Source organism: Lytechinus pictus, chromosome 14 (assembly GCF_037042905.1).
Source record: "Lytechinus pictus isolate F3 Inbred chromosome 14, Lp3.0, whole genome shotgun sequence".
Classification (NCBI taxonomy): domain Eukaryota; kingdom Metazoa; phylum Echinodermata; class Echinoidea; order Temnopleuroida; family Toxopneustidae; genus Lytechinus; species Lytechinus pictus.
Window position 1 is genome coordinate 24,788 of NC_087258.1, and position 20,789 is coordinate 45,576.

At 37.2% G+C, this 20,789-nt stretch overlaps 1 pseudogene; it reads left to right on the forward strand.

Moving 5' to 3' along the window:
* Nucleotides 1–18,573: 18,573 nt before the first annotated feature.
* On the forward strand, nt 18,574–20,246 carry LOC135156705 (uncharacterized; annotated as a pseudogene).
* The last annotated feature ends 543 nt before the right edge of the window (nt 20,247–20,789 follow it).

The following is a 20,789-nucleotide window of genomic DNA, read 5'->3' on the forward strand; positions in this document are numbered from 1 at the left end:
TTGTTGGACAGTCGACAATTGCACAACGATGGAAACTAGTAGGTTGGAGATTAGTTGGATAGTCGACGATGACACAAGGTTGGCAACGTTGGAAACTAGTTCGATGGAAAGTTGTTGAACAACCAACTATGGCACAACGTTGTCAAAGCTAGAAACTAGTTCGATGGAGATTTGTTGGATAGTCGACGATGGCACAACGTTGGAAACTGGTAGATTGGAGATTAGTTAGATAGTATACAATGACACAACGTTGATAAAGCTGGAAACTAGTTAGATGGGAGGTTGTTGAACAACTGACACTGGCACAACGTTGGAAACTGGTAGATTGGAGATCAGTAGGATAGTCGACGATGACACAACGTTGGCAACGTTGGAAAGTTGTTGAACAACAGACAATGGCACAACATTGGAAACTAGTGTGTTGGAGATTTGCTGGACAGCCAACAACGTCACAACGTTGGAAACGCGTGTTTGATTGGATAGGTGTTGAACAGCCAACAAAGGCACAGCGTTGACTACGTCGGAAACTAGTTCGATGGAGAGTTGCTGAACAACCGACAAAGGAACAACGTTGGAAACTATTTTCTTGGAGATTTGTTGGACAGTCGACAATGGCACAACGTTGACAAAGGAGTGGAAACTAGTTTGACGGAGAGTTGTTGAACAACGGACAATGGCACAACGTGGACAGCGTAATTGGAATAGTTTATTGGAGAGTTGTTGACAGTTAACATTGACACAATGTTGGAAACTATAGTTTGTTGGATATTTGTTTGACAGTCAACATAATATCCCGGCATAATATACACAGTGTTGAGAACGTTAGAAACTGGTTCATTGGAGAATTGATAATGATATACAGACGACTACTCGCATAATTATTAATGGGGCCAAGGGGGGGGGGGGTCGATCAAGTAAGTTTGCTTGTCTATCCATGTCACCCTTGGTATCCCCCAGCAATAAGGGGAAAAGAAATCGAGAGAGAAGGAAAATAATGGGAAGGGAAAGAGGAACTAAAACTAAGTCTAAGGGGAAAACAAAAATAAAGATGGGGTAGAATAGAGAGGCTGCATGCACCGGGGGATGCAAATGTGTCGATTAATATAGAAAATAAAGGAGAAAAACAAGAAAAAAAATGTAGTTCAAGACCAGAATTTCCAGAAACGCCCTCGTCCTTTGCAGCTGGCTCGGCCTTTCACAGTAAGTACGAGATAATTCATAGGCCTACCGTCACATAACTAGAAGAAATTGAAGAAGGAAATACAAGCATCAAATGTGCCTATTTAAAAATACCATACTATTCTGATGCGCAGAATTAGTCTCGACGTCGGACTCCTTCTGTCATGTCTGTGTAGTCTGCTTCCTTCAATTTTGAACTTGAAGAATCTGGTAGAATTTGGACTGGATAGTGGATATAGACAATTGAATTCCAGAATATCTAGTGATCTGGAACAGTACTTATAAGCTGCATATTTAGGACCTACAATCTACAGTGGAATTTTCTTTGCACTTGCAGATAATCGGTAACTGCAACCATTGATCCCCTCCGAAAGATCCCGGAGTCAGCTTCTGTGCGCGTACAGTCCGACGCTACTATATTCGTGTAAGTAGTAGTAAAGTAGTACTTAACACCAGTCACTGCATGCACAGTATAACATACTAACTAACCTCGTAATTAGCTTGTGTGAGTGACTAATATAATACTAACCTCGCAATACGTGTGAGTGGGAACGAGTATGCGATACCAAGGGCAAGGCAACAGTCATTGGGTGATTTCAATAATTTCAAGTACAGTGTTGAAATCTGGTGTTGGAGTTGTGACAACACCGTACTTGAATCAGGCTGGTGTTGAGATTGACCTTGGAAAATATGGTGTATTTCCGGCAGTTTGTGTTGAAGGCTGGTGTTGATTGTCATCTGCTGAACCCAACACTGCACTGTGGCTGCATGGTGTTGATGATCTACAAGCAATTTCCCCATTCAGCAACATCGGCCCCCAGGGATTGGGAGAATCATGATTTAAAGTTCAGTGTTGGTGTTGATGAACTGTAGCTCACGAACAGGGGGCGAACACGACGAACCATCTCCGTAAAATTATCTTTTACATTTAAGATGAGAGCAAATCATTAGAGTTTTAATACATTTCAATGAAAAATAATATTACGCTTGGTGTTGGAGCTCAGTTCAGCAGCCCTTTCACGCTCTCAACACCGTACACCGTACTTGAAATCACCCAATGACTTGCTACCTGGCATTCCTGCCTTATTTATTATACGCTGCCTTGAATTGACCTGGTCGGTCCTGCCTGGCCTAGCCTGGACCGAGTGTTTTCCAACTGCAGTCAAACCTGTAGTTGCTATGTGAGGCATGCTACACCTGACGCTGAAATATCATTTAATAGTTATGGCACGAGCGAGACTGGGCCATGGCCATGCATATTGAGATATCAGTTGACTTCTATCTTAATAAAAAAGAGGCACTCTTTAGTTGCAGTAGGCAGTAGTTACGTTACTCTGAGTGAGGCCAAGTTACGCGACCTCCCTTTTAGATTTTGTAAATACTGAGAGACTGCAATTACACATGTGAGTTTTTGTGATAAATAAATATCACACGTAATTCTCTTGATTCCTCTTAATTATGTGAAGAGACTTGTAACAGAAAGAATGAAAAGAAATAAATAGCTGTAATAATAGTTGTAATGTTTTTTGATAGAATCATGAACAGGTTACAGATGATGATGGCACAGTGTTGAAAACTGTTTGATGGAGATGGTGCATCGTTGGATTTGTTTAAAATTAGACCAACAAAGAATCAACGTTACAACAACATTTAACCGATATTAGACAAACATTGAATCAACGTTGACGCTAACATTGGACTAAAGTTGAATCAACTTTCCATCAACATTGGACCAACATTATACCAACGTTGGATCAACGTCACCCAACGTTGGACCAACATTGGACCAACGCTGCCAAACCTGCCTCATCTGGACAATGATTATGCACTCATGAATATTCATTACATCAGTAAATGACCAAAATTTTAGGTAATATTGCTATAATAATTAGAGTATTTATGTTTATTCAATATTTCCACCATGAAAAGTTTCAGAAAAGTATGTGGCTCCATTACCATATCATTTATAATCAAAACATATTATTCTAAGTGAAATATTCAAGGTTAAGTGTGGAAAATGATATTAACTGTATTCTGCCAAGTATAGCAAAGTTGCTCTATATATAGGAGTCAATGACAGGATACAGTGGATAGGTGTAGGATGATAGGAATAGGATATAGGATTAGGATGTAGGATTTTAGGATAGGATAAGACATGATGATAAAGATTAGAGTGAAGAGTTGTAATGGTGGACTTCACCTTGAAACCAATTAATGTTTTGTTAATTACTGCCATACGTTGGAATAACGTTGGAGCAATGTTGGAGCAACGTTGTGACAACGTTGTAACAATGTTGGAGCAATGTTGCCAGACAACGTTGGAGCATTGTTGCTGGACAGCGTTGAACCAACGTTGTAAACATAGTTGGACTGACGATGTATGCAAGTGCACGTCCATCGCTGCTTCAACGTTGCCCATCAACGTTGCAGCAATGCTGTTATTGATGACTCAGCCGACATTATACCAACGTTGGAGCATTGATGGTGGACAACGTTGAACTGACGTTGGAAATGTTGTTGGTCTGACGATGTATGGACGTGCACTTCTATCGATGATGCAACGTTGCTTACCAACGATGTAGCAATGTTGTATTTGACTATTTAGCCAACATTGGATCAACGTTGCCAGACAACGTTGAAACATTGTTGCTGGACAACGTTGAACTGACGTTGGAAATGTTGTTGGTCTGACGATGTATGCGCGTGCACTTCTATCGATGATGCAACGTTGGCCTGCCAACGTTGAGGCAACGTTGGGAAAAAATTTCCCAACGTTGATCCAACGTTGGTCCAACGCTGTATTGTTACCTGGGTACTTTCTCATGATGAACAAGATAGTATGTACGAATTACTTAAAGAAAATAGGGAAGCATTTTCTTTGTATGGAGAGCTTTCCAGTTGCCCAAATTTCGAAGTAGACATTGAACTTGCTAATGACGATCCATTTTTCATTCGCCCTTACTTTGCTACTGAACAAGACAAGAAAAGAATTGAGCTTGAACTCAATAAACTAGTGAAACTAGGAATACTTGAAGTAGGACACCAGGCTTACACTTCCCCAGTTCTTCTCATATCCAAGAAGGATACAACAGAGAAAAGAGTAGTGACAGATTTTAGGTATCTGAATTCTCGTATTAGACGTATTAATCACCCCTTTCCATTACTATCTGAGACATTGAAAAGAATAGGAAATGCTAACACCAAGGTAATGAGTGTTATTGATTTGAAATCAGCTTTCCATTGCATCCCACTCTCTAAGAAAGCACAGAAATACACAGGTGTTGCATCATACCATGGAGGTAAACACTACTATTACAAGAGACTAGCTCAAGGATTGAATGTATCACCAGGGATATTTCAAGCTAAGATAGATGATATTTTGGGTACGATACCAAATTCTAGGAATTTTTGCATAGCCCATCATGATGATATAATTTTGTTTAGCCCAGACAAGAATACACATAAGCGACAATTAGAACTTGTACTTCGAGCACTTACTAAGAATGGACTGAAGGTCAGTCCTAAGAAATGTAAGATTTTCAGGGATGATGTTACGTACATGGGACATAGAATAACAATTGACAAGTTTGGTGACCCATGCATCCAACCGATGACTGATAGTTGTAAGGCAATTAGGGATTTACCCAAGCCCAAGACCCCTAGACAGGTTAGAAGACTCGTGGGAGCAGTAAATTATGTCTCCAGTTTCTTTCCAAACATTCAGGCCACTTTACGACCACTTCACCAATTGACCAGGAAAAAGAATAAATTTGTATGGACTGATGAACATGAACACGCATTTGAGAAAATTAAGGAATTGATGACTAACCCCCCTGTACTTCACATGCCACATAAATTTGGTAGATTTTCGTTGTATAGTGATACTTCTAGAACAGCAACGGGTTCTTATTTGACTCAAACTGTTCAAGGCAAGGAAAGAATCATTGGATATTATTCAAAAGTCTTACCAAATGCATGCCAGAGATACAGTGTTACTGAATTAGAATTATTTGGACTTTTGATAAATGTCACTGCCTTTAAGTATTTACTCAAAGGTTGTGAATTTGATGCATTTGTTGATCATAGCTCAATAGTACAAATCATGAAATCAAAAGAAGAACCTTGCACTAAACGCTTACAGAAGCTAATACTGAAATTGTCAGAGTATTCATTCAAAATTGGTTACAAGAAGGGATCAGAATTAGTTTTGGCGGACTTTCTTTCTCGCGCACCACGCGAAGATGATGTAGAAATTGACAATGTAGTTCCTATGGCATATAGTCTATTCTCAGAAGAAGACTTAATTGAGAGTGATGATTCACTTAACCCTGTACAACCCGCAGAGCGAACTGTTACTAGGGCTTATGCCAAGAAGATGGGAATTTCAGTCCCAGATTTGTTTCCAAAGAAACTTTCAGATACCAGACAATGTGAACAGACCCCAATAAATCCTAGCGATATGTCACAGCAGACCACAAATGGCCCATTACCAATAACAAGAGATTTACCTAGATCTCAATCTCAGCATGACATTCCATATGGTCAGACTGAACTGAATAGTGACCCACCTGTTCAACCCAGGACTAGTAGACAGAATAATGTTCAAGTCGAACCAAGATTAGTTGATAAGAAGAGAGAATCTTCTCTAGATGATAATTATAGGCAAGTACCAAGTGATTTGTACACACCTCCTAGACCCCTTACTACTAAAGTAAACAATGTAGTAGCCGGACATATTCCGAGACAACAAGAGGTGGATAAAATCATGGAAGTAATCAAAAGAAAGATTATTAGGGATTACAATTTGCCAATTAATATGAGGACTGTGAAGACCGAACAGGAAACATCACCATTTTACAAGCCAGTCTATGACTATTTGGCTTATGATATATTGCCGAGTGACAAGAAAGCAGCTAGAGCTGTACAGACCAAGTCAGAGCAATACATTTTGTGTGATGGTCTTTTGTTTCGTTTATTCTTTCATGACAATGACGACGATTACACCTTGCAACTTGCTATCCCAGAATCTTTGACAGACACAATCATATCACAGTATCATGACAATCTTCTTAGTAACCATCAAGGAACTATGCGTACGTACTTGACTGTCAGACGTAATTTCTATTTCCCAAATATGTTTGAGAGGATAAGTAATTAGTAGTAATTCATCACTTTATTAACATTCAAATCGTTCAAACAAAGGAATAAAATATATACAAACATAGAAGAAAGGAACGCCCAGGACATATCTGAGTAACAGAACAAGCAGGGCATACATAAATAACATAGATTACATTAACATAATAGCGTATACAATACATTACTATAATTACCCCGAATCAAAGTATTAAAACAAGCATGAAATTATTATAAAGAAGTACAGTATGTAGATGAAAAACGGGAACTAAAGCAGTTAAGAAAAGAGAGGTAGAAATAAAAGAAGGGAGAGATGGTACATACAAAGGTGAAATAAAAAAAATAGAAGAGAAGGAATGAAAAAGGGGGAGAGTAAAAGAGAGAGGAGAGAGAGTGAGAGGGTGAGGGCTGGTGGGAGAGAGAGGGGGTGTGAGAGAGAAAGAAAAACAACATGTGACTTCCAGGGCATTACATAAATTCAAATGATTGCACATAATATACCCCGACACAGGCAAATGACCAGATTACGTTTCTGTCTTCATTGGATACATATAAATGGATATTTGTTTCCCTCCACACATCATACACTCCCAGAAAGAAGAAAGAAAAAGCATTGGGCTGGTCAACACATGAATCCACCAACCGCTGGGCAAAGGAAATTGCACACGAAACGAATGCATTTTATCAATCAACAGTCGGAAGGCCCTTACGCCCACCAACGGCAATACATTGAACAAAATATCCCCGAGAGTGTATGCTATGGGGGGGGGGGGGGTCACATTTTGGAAATCCTCACAATAAGTCGTAGTAATTTTTTTTTGTTAAAATTATTTTTTTGTCTTACGGTATTTGGTTATTATTACATTATTACATTAGTGGGTCATGACATTCCCATACGGGTTCCTCCTTGGCCGAATATATTACAAATGAAGAAGTGATGGCAAGTGACGCAAGTTTATCCCGAAAGGTCTTGAAAGGCACTGGTTTCCCACATAACGAGAGAAATTTCTTCAGCTTTTGTGAATTGTCGCTATTGATATAGCCCCTGGAACCTATTTCTATAGGAAAGAAAAGCACATCGAAACCATTGGCTTCTATGTCCGAAATCATAGGTGCATATTTATTTGATTTTCGTTCATTTGCCCTGATCAGATTTGTTTCGAAAGGAACCGTGAGTTCAATAATTGCAAGTTTCTTATCCCGTTTCCAAAATATGCACATATCTGGGATTAAGTCTGTTTGGGTGCATTCAAGAGGTACAGTAGACCGGACAGACCGTGCGTCACCTGCGAGATCACTTTGGATGACAGGACCCGATACAGATTCACTGTGCGCATCAATACCCGACTTGGCGACCTCAACGATATGATGTAATACATTGTTGTGGCGCCAAGTGAAACGGCCTTGTTCCAAGGCAACTGGACAATGATTAAGCACATGGTGAAGTGTTTCACGATTACAACATTTCGTGCACCTATCGCTTGACCTTTTACCCCATGTAAGCAAATTTGCCCGTGTATTCAATGAGTCCGTTAGAGCATTAAGCATAAATTTGGTTACTCTTTCGGGTAGATTGTATGCCACACTCTTCCACTGGGAATTATTGGTTTCTATACTAATTAATTCAAGGGTTTTTCCATGTCTTAGATGTCAACAGTTTCGTGGTAAACCAGACAAAGTCAGACCCTTTCATACTCGAGTCCCAGACTCATACCGCCCATTTGGTAGGATTAGCTTAGACTTTAAATCTATGCCAAATTCAATCACAGGCTACAAACATTTGATGGTTGTATGTGATGAGATAACTCGATTTGTAATTTGTGCACCTTTGAAAACTTTAGACGCAGAGACTATCTGTGAAGCTTTGATTCAGAAAGTTATCTGTGTATTTGGACCACCCTCTTGCATTGTAACCGATGCAGCCTCATCATTGACAGGAAAGTTATTGACATTGTTGTGTGATACACTTCAGATAGAGAAGAAAGTAATTAGCGTAGAGAATCATGGTAGTTTGCATGTTGAAAGACATATCCGTACACTTTCACAGTTCTTGAAAGTGAATTTGAACCAATTTGGAAATGATTGGGTTAGATATATTTCAACTACATGCTATGCTTACAATTCATTCTCCTCAGCCCAATTAGGGAATCATAGCCCATATGAGTTAGTGTTCGGACGGGAACCCCCCAACTTGACTAATTTGACTTTCAATCCTATGAAAGGATTATCCCAGACCTATGAGGAATATGTAGATCATCTTAAGAAGAAATTCCAACAAATTTCTAGAACCATGCTTTCATTGCAAAGGAAGCAACAAGATAGACAGAACTCAAACATTTCACAGAAGCTAAGCAAGAGCCCAATCTACTCAGTAGGACAATTAGTATATTTGTACAAACCAAGCTCTTCTTCCCTGACAGCAAACTCCAAAAAGATTGCTGCTGAATGGTGTGGACCTTTGGTAATCCATGAGGTACTAGACAGAACTCACTATATTCTGGCTACACTAAAGGGAGAAATCCTGAGAGATGCGTTCAATTACAATAGGCTTAAACCCTGCTTTGTAAGAGCATCTAATGAAAGGAAAAATATCACTCACATCCAAAAGTTGAAACAAGCACTAGGCGAGAACAACCAAACACAGAATGACAAAGAAAGCTCTGAAAAAGAGACAGTACAATTCATCAATGAAAATGATGAAATTTTGTCAAAGTTTGATTGTGAACAAATCATGTGCTATCAACAAGCAGAACCAATCGATGAGAGTCTCTATACTTCATCTATGATAGATAACCAAGGTATAGCTACCCCTAGGAAACTGACACAGGACGAGTTAAGGAAACAAATTGACTTATTGTTGACTGCCCCTACTAGTGATACTATGACTCTTCATAGAGGACGATTTAAGTCAGGGCACTTGCAAATTTTGGTTTCATTTGACAAATCACAGGTTGACAACAAACCTAGTAGACAAGTGAATTTTTGGTGGAATATAGATATGTACCCAGATGAAGAACCGTTGATTCATAAGATTTTGTTTGATAGAATTATACCAGTAACAGGCACTCCTAAGAGGATGTTGCAGAATTTGTTTAGGTAATTTGATGTGTGAAATTGATAAAGGTTTATTTATCATGTCTAAGTTTTAGAGCTTTTCTCTTATTAACATACAAATGTATTTAGTATGTATCAAGACATTGATAATTTGGCAGATGTGATAATTTGCTTTTAGATCATTATATGATCGTTTACAAGTTTAAATACACTTGTTGAAGAACCGTTTTAAAGATTTATGACGTAGGAGAACTTTGTCTTATATGACTTATAACTTATACGAGTAAGGTTTGGATTATACAATATTCTGTGTTTACACTTCTTTTATATGAAGTAAAATTGGTCTAGATTTGCATAGAGTATATCCAACATCTTGAGCGCCCTCGTTTTATTCCAAAATCATAAATTTTTAGATTGTTATTGATTGGATTGAAGATTATGGATCTATCTTCTGACAGAACAGTGAATTTGATATTTTGTGTTTTGCGATTGTTGAATTGTATTATGTATACCTTGTTTAGTTGAATGTATTGGCTTATATGATTGGATTTAAGAACTCTTTGGGTTTGTCGAGTTCAGATGTAGTCTTTTGTATGTAAGATAGTTTGTACAGTGTAAATATGTTATATAGTTTTTCAGGAATAGTGCATAAGTCTGCACATTATTGGAAACAGTTTTCTTTTATAATTTTATCGATGTATTTTCATACGGCATTGTGTGAGAGTTTGAGAGAAAGAGGAGGTAGAAGGTAAATTAAAAAGTTTCACAATATTATTATTTTGTTTTATATGAACTTTAATTGTTAACTCTATTGGACCATTATTTCAATATTTTTTTCTAAACAAATGTGGGAAAGCCACATTTTCTAACAAAAGGGGATGTTATGTGATGATAAGATATATCTCACATATTCAATAATATATCAGTACATAATCAATACTTAATCAATGCTTCTACAGGAAGTATAACAGGAAACTATATGTCTACCAATTCCAACTTTCTTAAGAAAGTATTACTCATCCGTCTTTCAGCTAAACTTCTGACCACACACATTTTATGGGTTTGTTATTCACTAAATTTCATGTTCTCCCTATAAGGTCAACTCCCCCAATTCAGAGTAAAGTTATGACGCACATATTGTTTTGGTCAAGCATCCAAGGTTGACCAACACCTGTTTGGTTGTAAAGAGTCTAGACCAGACCAGTATAAAAGGGGTTCACTTCTGAACCCAAATCAGAATGCAGATTGGTTTACAGATTACTTTAGAGATGGTTCCAGCATACAGACAGCTACAGAAGAGTTTATATTTTATACTGCAGAATTTATATCATCTTCATCTTTAGAGTATAGTCACCATCAGACTTACTCATGTTCCTGTATTATTTGTCATCATCATCAACTTATTTATAATCTTCAATAAATGTATATATGAACTGTACAGGCTTTGTATTGCTTCGTCTCATTTATAACTTATAAGTCTGGTTGAAAGTAAAAGTGCAATCGATCCAACCCCAACACAACAATAATTTCTACATCTGTGTTTGTAATAGCTTGATTTAACATTCTGTTCAATAAATCAAAAAAATTAGACGCCGAGTTCGGTGGTCTGTATATAACACATATAAGCATTGTTTTTTAGTGTTTTATTGACAGTTTAACCCAAAGAGTTTCAATATCGTCACACACGATATAATTTTCATACAAACAATTTATGTCATCTTTCACGTAGAGTGCTACACCTCCTCCATGTCGATTGCGGTCTTTGCGGAAAACATTGTAGTGTTCAATATCTAATTCAGAATCAGATATTGTACCATCACATTTGGTCTCCGAGATGGCAACAACATGGAAAGGATGATTTCGTAGGAAAAATTTAAGTTCAGATAGCTTTGACACTAGTGAATTTATATTAATGTGACATAACTTTAAACCCTTCTTTGGAAGAAATTCTAAACAATTTATCCTGGGTTCCGAAATATTTACATGTATGGGCCCAATTTACATCATGTTGTGAGTAAAATGAAAAAGTACTCATAGAGCTGTTTTCATCACAATTGTTAACATTTAACTGTGAGGATTGTTTAGAAGGTTCTTTGCTGTCGTGAGACAGTCCATCCAATCCTTTGGAAACATTCTGTTCTCTGGTTTCCGTCGTGACTTGGTACAACTTCGCCAAGGAAAAGGTGGAGGTTCATTGCTCATTTGAGAGTCTTCATATGGCGTCCAACGTGGATACAAATCACGAGTTGATGTCAATGCACCATCTGCTCCATTCCATGGGATTCCGTCGTTATTCAGAGGAGGAAAGTCAGCATCACAGGACCTATATCGCGAGTCATTCGATGCAGATCTCGATGTACGCCGGAGAAAACTGATAATATTTTGTGCGAAGGTGATTGTCCCGGTACGATTTAGATGCACGCCATCTACGTTCAAGTGACGGTCGGGGACGATGTTGTCGTTGCTAATGATGAACCAGCCTCGCTGATTGGCTGAAAGTTTGATAGCTGCGTTCACATCTGAAACTTTGGTGTATTCTCTGTGGTCTTCGTTCTGTCTGTGCATGATAGTTGATACAGCAATGATTTTGACTCCTGGAATTTCATATATTTGTTCAAGAAGGGATATTGTCTTGGCGATTATTTCATCTGCCTCATCGCATCTAATGTTATTTGTGCCGAGATGTACCACAACTTCGCTCACTCCGTATTCATTGGCTAGTTTATGTACATCACTGTACGCATCTTCAATCCTAGCTCCGTTCAAAGTTCTGCAAACTATTTTCTTACTTCGAGAAAGTTTTGATGGTCTTATTTGTTTAGTCATAGAGTCTCCAATTATCAGCACATCTGCTTTCATTTGTGTCTGCGAAGAATTCTTTGTATTGTGCTTACTTGCTGGATTTTCGTCTTTTTCGTTATTTCCTGTATGCCGAGAGTCGATTGTGGTTTGGACGTCATGTCTCATCATAGCATCTTCTACCACAACAGTATTATCATTTGCATGTTTAATGTCATGGTCCGATTGAGTGTTATTATCATCATTTCTGCCAGATAATTCATCGTATATCAGTTTTTGCTTGTTTCTGTACTCATTGAGTTGTTTATCAATATCAGATATATCGGCATGACCGATGTGTGTTGGAGTAGGACGGATAACTTCAGGGGACTCTTCATGGGAACAGTTTGAATCAGCAGATCGCTGAATAGCATCATATTCTTTAATGCAGGCATTCTGTAAGGGAGCGGGTTCATCAGGGCACAACCCTACTAAAAGTTCATTTACCTTCAGTTGCAAATCTTTGAATTCCTTTGAAAGGCGATCCAATTTCAAATGCAGTTCGTAGTTTGTATACAAACAAGAGCTTGTACTTTGCTTCGCGCATGAGCAAGTGGACAAAGAGCAGTTTACCCTCGACTGAGCAGAGGGTGAATCCTTTGATGACGTGTTCTTAGATGGGGAATCCTTTCCTACTACAGATGGGTCCGTTGTACATAAACAGCTTTTGTGTATATGAATGGGATTTCCTCGTGACTCAACGTCACGGTTGTTGAACATGGGGTAAGAATCCGTTTGGCAGCTATTATCAACAAAATTTGCATACGAATTACCATGACCAATTAAGGTAGTGGGGGAATCCGTTTGCTTGCCGTTGTCATGGAGAGTATGCTCATGTAATCTAGAGTTGTGAAAGTCATGGCGGCAATTTTTTGCTGCTAAAATGCTGTAATGACGGGCAATATCTGTATTCAGATGACTATATATCGATCCTAATTCAGATGTTAGATAATCAATCAATTCCTCATCAAGTGCTGCATTGACAATATCATGTTTCAGTAGATGAGATAAGATAGTGTTTATACTAGAAATTGTCAAATGCTTTGGTAATTTGCATCTAAATTGATCAGATCCAGGAATTCCATGACATGAGTTAGTTTTTAATTTCGATGCAAGCTTATTTTTAGTCATTTTGCAGAGTGTATTCAATAATCACACTAGTAAGATATGAATCAATCAGTATAAGCCTCAGTAATAGACGAATAGAGTGTAAAATTACCGATTTGTGTTTCCAAGAGTTCAGGAGGTTCCTGTCTATACAGATGGGACTATGGTGGAAAGTCGTATATGGAAGCACGGAGAGACTAAGATCAAATTCACCACAAAATATCACTCAGAATTCCAGTGAATATGTCTCCAATATCATGAATATATTTCCAATATAATAAAAGAATCTACCAAATCCAAAAATCCACTTATAATCGTAAAAATGCTATTAAATCATGCACTTTGTCCGAGACTTTGACACCTGATCGTAGTATATTCAATGTATGATACCCTACATGATGTGATTATCGTTCACATGGAGGTGCAGTGCCTTGAAATGTGGGGCAATATCAAAACTCCAAAGTTGCAAAATGACACAATATTGAATGCCACTGTTCTTTTTTCAGTGGTGATGAGTGAGTTTCTCAGCGGTTTCTTTTAATTATTCTCATGAACCTTAACATCAACATTAACATGGATTCAAACACAACTCTGCACAAGCAAACACATAAAAAAAAAGATGCATGAGTATTTCAAACCATGTTATCTCACAGAACCATCACTACAGAAGCAGGGGCATGACTTGATTGGATTTTCATCTGTAATGACACAGACAAAAGAACCCTTTATGACCTTTTCTGCTCGTTTTGCAGCTTTTCAGATTTGACCGTATCCAACACATTTGAATCCTGCTTTTTTTCGTGATGGCATGATCTTAACAAGCATGGTATCATTTTAAAGAAAATTAAATGATCTTTTGAATGATGTAAAATATCTATTGTGTAAAATTGGGAGTTGGGAGAAATTAATGGCCAAACACAGATTTCCAAACTTTTTTTGAGGGGTTTATATTACCATATTTAAGTTAAAAGACCTACACTGTATCATGCTTTTTTCAGTGGCTTTATTGTAATGGATCGTTGGGATATAAAATAATGAATTACAGTAAATATCGATATGCAAGTGAGCGAAGCGAGCGAGGAAATTTTTTATTAGTTGGAAGGCAGAATGATAACAAAAATCGTCTTTCAAGGGGTGTGTAAATGTGGGAGAGATGCAGCGACTGAGCGTAGTAGTAAATAACAAGTAGTAAGTAGTAAACAGATATTTTGTTCAATGAAAACTCATTTGCTCTCTGGTTAAAGGTGATATAAGAATAAAAAGAAGGTATCATGAATCAGGAATAAGGGTGCTTTATGATTTGAGGTATCACAGACCACAATATAAACTTTCAAAAAAGCTGAACTACCACGGTCGTGCAAATTAAAAGAAACATACTGCAGAAAAGAAAGATTTGGGATAGTCTTTAAGAATATTGAGAGATGATGCAATTTTCAAAATTTTGAATTTGTATTTTGTATTTATTATCCGGAATTCACAGTAAAAAACATAAGTGTACAAAGGAACATATAAAAGCAAGTTAAAAATAACAAGTTAGAATAAACATATACAAAGAAACAACAATATCAAAGAGACATGAGAATAGTGAAAACGGAAGGACACCCAGTTCAGCTCTTTCCCATAGACAGTACTGTTCTTCCATGGGAAATAAAAATCTTACAAAAATCTCTCAGAACAAAAGGAAAAAATAGGGGATATGTTGGGGGGGGGGGGTCCAGTATCAAATTCAAAATACTTCATAGATCAGGGAGGAAGGCATTAAGCATATGTAATAAATAAATAAATTTCATTTTTTCAAATATTTATTACATTTTAACGGAATTAATGTGATTTTAAGTCTCCTATAAGCGGATGAGATTGTTGGGCTTTTTTTAAATAGCAGAGTCCTAAATCACCCCTGTGTTTCATAAACGACAAAGATTTTTGGTCAGCCATCGTTAACTTCTCATCCACTTAACTTGAAGTAAAGAGTATGCCTATTTAAATATTTTTGTACATATTATCCCCCGCCTCCAAAAAATGCTAAGATAGTATGACTTCCCCAACATTCACGCCAGTGTATTCAAAGGATGTCTTGATTGGTTAATGATCAAATTTATAAGCATATGTAAAAGTCATTTCTATCATAAAATTCATAAATGGACGTATACATATAATCTCATGATGAAGGGGATATACAATTTTCTAAAAGTAGGGATTTGCCATGGGAAAATCTTGTAAGATTATAGATTGAAAGCGGGAGCAGAGCGACATCGCGAGAACTCTGACATTTTTATAGAATGCAAATCTGGGCAAATTTAAGCACATTGATCGCATTTAAAGATGAATCAACACATCAACAGTAGTATTAATAATTTGATGATTACAAAATATAATTTCTCTCTTGAAAAGTGGGGGGATGATGGCAAATGCCAACCCCCTCCATAAAGTGGAGGGTGTATCCCCCATCCCCGGGACAAACGCTCGTGCAAAATGGCCTTTTCCTCGTCAAATTTACAAAATTTACCCAAACTAAACATTGATATTTTTGTTCTACCAGTGTTCGCCATTTGGGTTTGCAAGTCTTCTGCACACTGATGGAAAGTGATTGACATTAAATGTATGGTATTGAAGCTAGGAAATATATGCTGTGCACACACAATATCCTATCATGTTGTGATACTATGTTTTGTCATTTTGGCAAGCTAAAGATTTCCACTCTGAACTTCGTGCTCGAATAAGTTCCTACTCTATAGAGCCTGATGCAGAGGGTAGTGGACTGAATTAAAGCTGTAATATTTATATTTTGATACTTTATCTCTACCTAACTAATGATAAATGCAAATGTTTCCCTAAAGTAACTTAGCATTACTTCACATTATTTACCAAGAAGAAATATGCTTCAAGGATAAATAGATTACCCCAACTGTTAAGTCAGCAAAACAGCATGTCAAAGGTGCTCTTCTTCAGGAGTTTTGCCTGGAGAGCAGCTGATCAAAATGACTCCACTCAAGTTACCTTGCACTTATCTGGATGGAAATATAAATTAGATGGAAGTTCCTGTACCTGTTCGTAGCACAGTGGCTGCTCCCGAAGACTTATCAGAAACTGTTTCATGCGGAAGCAAATCAGGCCCACTATTATTCATGTTCTACGGCTAGCATTTTCGGAATTTGGTGTACTGTATAACATAGTGCCATTCTATATACTGTACAAGGAAAACTACACATAGAGTCAAGACAGTTCAGACTGAAAAGCAGGAAAATCAGTCTTGAAGAGGAATTAGAGAACAAAATGAAGTGGAGTCAGGACGGTGTAAAATGTCATATTTTGTCTATTTGGATACTTGTCTAAAAAATGTTAACTTGTGTTTTAGAAGTCATTGTTTTTGTTTTATTTCTGTTTATGGTAACTCCCGTAGGAACTCGACAGGACAGCATTATGCTGGTAAACGCCAAGCTGGTATATAACCAATTACCTAGGAAACATTTTACGTCTAGGTTAATCAGTCATAGTGGCTGACGTTATAGACGACATATATCGCTCTCGGGTCTTTTTATTAAAGTGGAGACAATGGCAGAGTTTGGATTCGAACTCACAACCTTGCGATTATGAGTCCAATGTTAATTCTAACCACTGGACCACACGACCCGTGTTTTTATGTGGCTCCTACATGATCGATCTTAAACCAGAACCCAAGTGTAATACACTGTTTATTGTTTATGACCCTGACCTTGATGATAATTAATATGTTTTATATAAAACTACTAAAAGAACTCGTTTTCATATTAGAAAGTAATGTGATTTGATACCAAGCTTGTGTTTGATATCAAACATGTTTTGATTAAAGTCACTGTAAATTTCCTGACATCATTTGACTTATCATGAACATAAATGTAATTTAGGGGATCTTGTAATGCATTTAAACTATTTTAACCTTTATATTTGCATTTCACTTGCCACAGGCTTAAATTCGTTACCAAACTTCTTTCGTATTCCAAATATGATGTACTCCGCATTATATGTTGTAGGCCTATACATTTCAGACCCAATTTGACTTTAATGACCCCAAATGACGCTTGATTACTCTGGACACGTTTTAAATGCCTAGTGATTCACATATATGGGTTTAATTTTGCATTTGCTTTAACGTAATATCCAACATGTCATGACATCTTTATTCCGCTCAATAGAAAAGTCATAATTAAAAGACTACGTCGGAAAAAAATAACATTCCTCAATATGCCACGGTATAGCAACTATCAGATTCTTCATATAAACACCCTTAATTTAACTTTTAGCAAAAAATGCATATAAAATACTTAAATTATTTGTATTTAAAACATGAAATGTTCCGCCTTATATACATTAATCACATTTAAATGACACTTAGCTGACCTATACGTGATATAAATAATCAGAGAGTCATACGTTTACGCTTGATTTTTTTTGCTTAAATTTGATACTAAACCTAACATGTTTATTCTGAACAATATGAAAGTCATATTTAAGAGGTATGTGAAAATGTGGGCGTTTCCTTAACACGTCAATAAAAAATACACAAGAGTGGCCAGGTGACATCCGTCGAATTCTTGAAGTAGACAACCCATACTACACGTGGGCCTACAACTTTTGACAAGAAAAATCGCATACGTACCCAATTTGGCGGTCATGTCATGCAATAATCTTGATCATGTCTCCCCGACTAGATACAAACACGACAAAGTTGCAATTGCAGCTATTGCAATTGTGTGTTATTTAGAAAAGATAAATGTCTAAATAGGTGTTTGACTTTTTTTTGGGGGGAGGGGGCGCATTTGCTCAACTTGAAGGTAGAGAGTTTGACCAAATCCTACTTCTATGTAACAATCTCTACAAAATTACGGAAAATTTCGAAAGACGTCATTATACATAAATGACACATTTTAGGCTGATATGATGGCTATTTATATTTCATTTTAATTATGGAACTGTCACAAACCTAACGATTTATGCAAGTCATTTGTAAGATACATGATAATTTTCAATTAGTTTCTTCTTCGTAAATATACATGTTACGCTAGTTAAAACGTCCATATGTATAGGGCTCATTATGGAAAGCTTTCTCTTGCAGTCGTCATCCGTCAGGCCATGGGATAAATTCAACTATTAGAAGCGTTCGGATCGTAGAGAGGATTTCGTGTCGTAGACCATCTGTTTGATAAACGTTTTCTGAAGGGAAGAATAAATTGAAACACGTAGAAGAATTAACATTATAAGTAACTATGACGTAACATCAGCATGTTTAGCTGCATTGAACTCATCCCCCAGTTAGGTAAAACAAGCAAGAATGCTTCACCTATAAAACAAATACCCAGGATAAATACAAACACTCGCGATGATGAAAATATGAATAGTCCTGATAATTAATTAGATGATTACAATGGTTAATATGAATAGTCCTGATAATTAATTATATGATTACAATGGTTAGATTACCATGATTACAATGGTTAGATTTATTTACAATGAAACCTAGCATTGCTTTGATTTCATGACAATAATTTCGTTAGGACACAAAAGGTTATCTTCCAATTAATGACTTAGGAATCTCATGGAAACGATTATAATTTAAGGTTATTTCAAACGATGTTGTCATACATATTATAATCCTTAGAGGTACACTAACAAGAAAGGAGGGGAACCGGAAAAATGGAGATCGAAGAGGATAAGAGGAGAGAGCGAGATAAACAGAGATGGAAGTGTGAGGGGATGTGTGTGCGTGTGTCGTGTGCGAGAGAAGGAGAGTGATAGATAGTGATGTGTGTAGGTACAACATTTACAATGGCCGAGTGGTCTAAGGCGCCGGACTATACCATTGGAGTCCGGGGTTCGATTCCAGGCACGGTCCTTGACCAAGACATTACAACTACACTGCTTTACCATCTTTCGTCAAACAATTAAGATAGACCTATGCCTTATTGATACCAACGTGTGCACGTGTCGTTCTTAAGTATGTTTTCAGTTAATCTCTTTTCTTCGTATATTTTTATCCACCTCTTGTAGAAATTGACAATGTAGTTCCTATGGCATATAGTCTATTCTCAGAAGAAGACTTAATTGAGAGTGATGATTCACTTAACCCTGTACAACCCGCAGAGCGAACTGTTACTAGGGCTTATGCCAAGAAGATGGGAATTTCAGTCCCAGATTTGTTTCCAAAGAAACTTTCAGATACCAGACAATGTGAACAGACCCCAATAAATCCTAGCGATATGTCACAGCAGACCACAAATGGCCCATTACCAATAACAAGAGATTTACCTAGATCTCAATCTCAGCATGACATTCCATATGGTCAGACTGAACTGAATAGTGACCCACCTGTTCAACCCAGGACTAGTAGACAGAATAATGTTCAAGTCGAACCAAGATTAGTTGATAAGAAGAGAGAATCTTCTCTAGATGATAATTATAGGCAAGTACCAAGTGATTTGTACACACCTCCTAGACTCTTACTACTAAAGTAAACAATGTAGTAGCCGGACATATTCCGAGACAACAAGAGGTGGATAAAATCATGGAAGTAATCAAAAGAAAGATTATTTAGGGATTACAATTTGCCAATTAATATGAGGACTGTGAAGACCGAACAGGAAACATCACCATTTTACAAGCCAGTCTATGACTATTTGGCTTATGATATATTGCCGAGTGACAAGAAAGCAGCTAGAGCTGTACAGACCAAGTCAGAGCAATACATTTTGTGTGATGGTCTTTTGTTTCGTTTATTCTTTCATGACAATGACGACGATTACACCTTGCAACTTGCTATCCCAGAATCTTTGACAGACACAATCATATCACAGTATCATGACAATCTTCTTAGTAACCATCAAGGAACTATGCGTACGTACTTGACTGTCAGACGTAATTTCTATTTCCCAAATATGTTTGAGAGGATAAGTAATTAGTAGTAATTCATCACTTTATTAACATTCAAATCGTTCAAACAAAGGAATAAAATATATACAAACATAGAAGAAAGGAACGCCCAGGACATATCTGAGTAACAGAACAAGCAGGGCATACATAAATAACATAGATTACATTAACATAATAGCGTATACAATACATTACTATAATTACCCCGAATCAAAGTATTAAAACAAGCATGAAATTATTATAAAGAAGTACAGTATGTAGATGAAAAACGGGAACTAAAGCAGTTAAGAAAAGAGAGGTAGAAATAAAAGAAGGGAGAGATGGTACATACAAAGGTGAAATAAAAAAAATAGAAGAGAAGGAATGAAAAAGGGGGAGAGTAAAAGAGAGAGGAGAGAGAGTGAGAGGGTGAGGGCTGGTGGGAGAGAGAGGGGGTGTGAGAGAGAAAGAAAAACAACATGTGACTTCCAGGGCATTACATAAATTCAAATGATTGCACATAATATACCCCGACACAGGCAAATGACCAGATTACGTTTCTGTCTTCATTGGATACATATAAATGGATATTT